Below are 2802 nucleotides of genomic sequence, written 5' to 3'. Positions count from 1 at the left end.
TAGTCAATCTTCTACAGCCGCGAGTAGAAGCTGAATTATGGTAGTCAATCTTATATGGCCGTGAGTAAAAGCTGAATTATAGTAGTCAATCTTCTACAGCCGCGAGTAAAAGATGAATTCTAGTAGTCAATCTTCTACGGCCGGCCGCGAGTAAAAGCTGAATTATAGTAGTCAATCTTCTACGGCCGCGAGTAAAAGATGAATTCTAGTAGTAAATTCATTCAAAAAGAACTAAAAATGTCGGGACGGGCCCCGGGAAGGTTATAGGCTAGGTGGCGAGACCGGTCGAGGCCCACCTCGGCCGGGTTGAGCCCATTTCGCAATTAAGAGCTGAGCTGAATTATAGTAGTCAATCTTCTACGGCCGTGAGTATAAGCTGAATTACAGTAGTAAATTCATTTAAAAAGAACTAAAAATGTCGGGACGGACCCCGGGAAGGTTGTAGGCTAGGTGGCGAGGCCACTCGAGGCCGATTCGGCTGGGCTGGGCCCATTTCGCAATAAATCTTCTTCTTCTTTCAAAATGCTCTTGATGTACAACTTATGCACTTAATAGGAATATCTGACTGATTGCAACACATGCTTTCAGAATTCTCTCTCACGGGGCCTGACAGAAGAAAGAACAAGGAATCGTTGAGCACAAACTGATACTGGGCTCGCGTCAGACCTATGTACAGAAGATTAAATTAATTCAAAAAGAACCCTGGCAACGCCGGGTGCATTCAGCTGGTCTACTATAAATGGATGAGTTGTGTGTGTGTGTCATACTTTTTGACGTCTATTAATTAATTACGTACTATTCAAATATACCTTTTAACCCTATAGACAACTGAGACCCCTTAGACCTTGGAAGACCCTTTAACACTTGAGATCTAAAAGATCCCAAGACCCCAAGGACCCAAAAGTCCCCGAGGACCCAAAAACCCCCGAGGACCCAAAACACCCAGATGACCCAAAAGTCATTGAAGACCATTAAAGACCCCAAAGACCCAAAATATCCCGAAGACCCAAAAGACCCCGAAGAACCAAAATACCCAAAAGATCCCAAAGACCAAAAGACCCTGAAGACACAAAAGACCATCATGAAGACCCCAAAAACCTAAAATACGTCAAAGACCTTTAAAGACACAGGACCCAGAGTGTGAGGGATAAATGAGTGGAGTATTATTCGTGAGGGATGATTGCGTCTAGTGTGAGGGAGGAGTGATTCGGGTGGGGGTAAGGAGTCGAGTGGTGAGGGTGACGTGATGGGAGAAAGATGTCTGCATGCGTGTGTGTGTATGCGTTTGAGTGTGTGTGTGTGTGTGTGTGTATGCGTTTGAGTGTGTGTGTGTGTGTGTGTGTGTGTGTGTGTGTGTGTGTGTACATGTGTGTGCAAAGATCTGACAGAACAACTGGGTCTGACTACCTGGATGCAACTGAGGTTGTGGATCCATTGATGCAGGAAATCTATTGATGTGAACCCGTGACCGAGGTTGTGGATCTGCCGTTCACGTCCATCTTGGTAAACATGATGTGTTGAAAAATAAAGTTTATAATTACATTTAAAACTATAACGGCACTCTTCGACGTCACGACGTCGATTGATATGCCTCCGCCCACATTATTACATCATTATAATATTTGTATCAAGTTTGATTTAAATCCATTCAGCTGTGCCCAAGTTAGCACATTTTTACCTGACATGGTCTCAGACCTTTGATCGATTTACCCCAAAATTTAATCAGTTCATGTTTACATCATTATACATACCTGTACCAAATTTTAATTTAAATCCCTTGAGCTGTTCACAAGTTCTCACATTTTTATCTGACATGACCTCTGACCTTTGGCCTTTGACCTCGGGACCCCCAACATCCAATTAGTTAATCTTTACGTCATTATACACATCTGTACCAAGTTTGAATTTATATCCCTTTAGCCATTCTCAAGTTATGGACCTGTTAAGGACTTTGACCTCTTGACCCCAAATTCTAATCATTTAATCTTTACATCATTATACATACCCGTACCACATTTGAATTGGATCAATTCAGCCATTCTCAAATTACAGACCTATTACAGACTTTGACCTTGACCTTTGACCTCTTGCCCCCAAAATGTAATCAGTTCATCTTTACATCATTCTACATAAGTGTACCAAATTTGGTCAGAATACCATCACTGGTTCACAAGTTATCGCGGTAACAGTATTTTTACCTAACATGACCTCTGACCTTTGGCTTTTGACCTCGTGACCACAAAATCTAATCAGTTAATCTTTACTTCATTATACATACCTGCACCAAGTTTGACTAAGATCCCTTTCGCTGTTCTCAAGTTATCGCGGCAACGAAAACCTATCACAGACGGACGGACGGACAGCCTAGAAGCATTACGCCTCCGGCGACTTCGTCGGCGGAGGCATAACAACAATGTCAGAGGTGGGATTCGAACCCACGACTCCATGAGGAGACCAGAGTACCCACCCATGGTAGTGCATGGAAAGCTGGAAAGCCTTGAGTCTGGCGCCTTAGACTGCTCGGCCATCCTGACACACATAAAGTGTATCATACACTCCAAATAAGTACCGTACTGTGGCCAAATGGCCAACGTAAGAGCTGTCCAAACCACAATTGGGTAAGGTTGGTTTATGGAAGAAAAAAATATGGTGAATGGAAATAGAAAATCTCAACATCGATTTGCTCTGTGAAGTTTATTCGGATGTCTCAAACTGCTGTCCTGGTAGTGGCTGGTGTTCGGTGCTGCATCTCGGAGCATGCCAACAACAGCTTATTGCATGCCAGTACCCTGACAAAATTCC

At 43.3% G+C, this 2802-nt stretch overlaps 1 non-coding gene across 1 annotated transcript; it reads right to left on the bottom strand.

Annotated features, from left to right (window-relative positions):
- Positions 1-2414: 2414 nt before the first annotated feature.
- On the bottom strand, positions 2415-2534 carry TRNAL-CAA (transfer RNA leucine (anticodon CAA)). Its single transcript has 2 exons — positions 2497-2534; positions 2415-2460 (listed from the first exon to the last, which is right to left on the bottom strand). It is a non-coding gene; the product is annotated as a tRNA-Leu (tRNA).
- Positions 2535-2802: the final 268 nt, after the last annotated feature.

This window comes from Myxine glutinosa, chromosome 13 (assembly GCF_964187855.1).
Source record: "Myxine glutinosa chromosome 13, kmMyxGlut1.1, whole genome shotgun sequence".
NCBI lineage: Eukaryota > Metazoa > Chordata > Myxini > Myxiniformes > Myxinidae > Myxine > Myxine glutinosa.
This window is presented reverse-complemented; position numbering and strand designations above follow the sequence as displayed.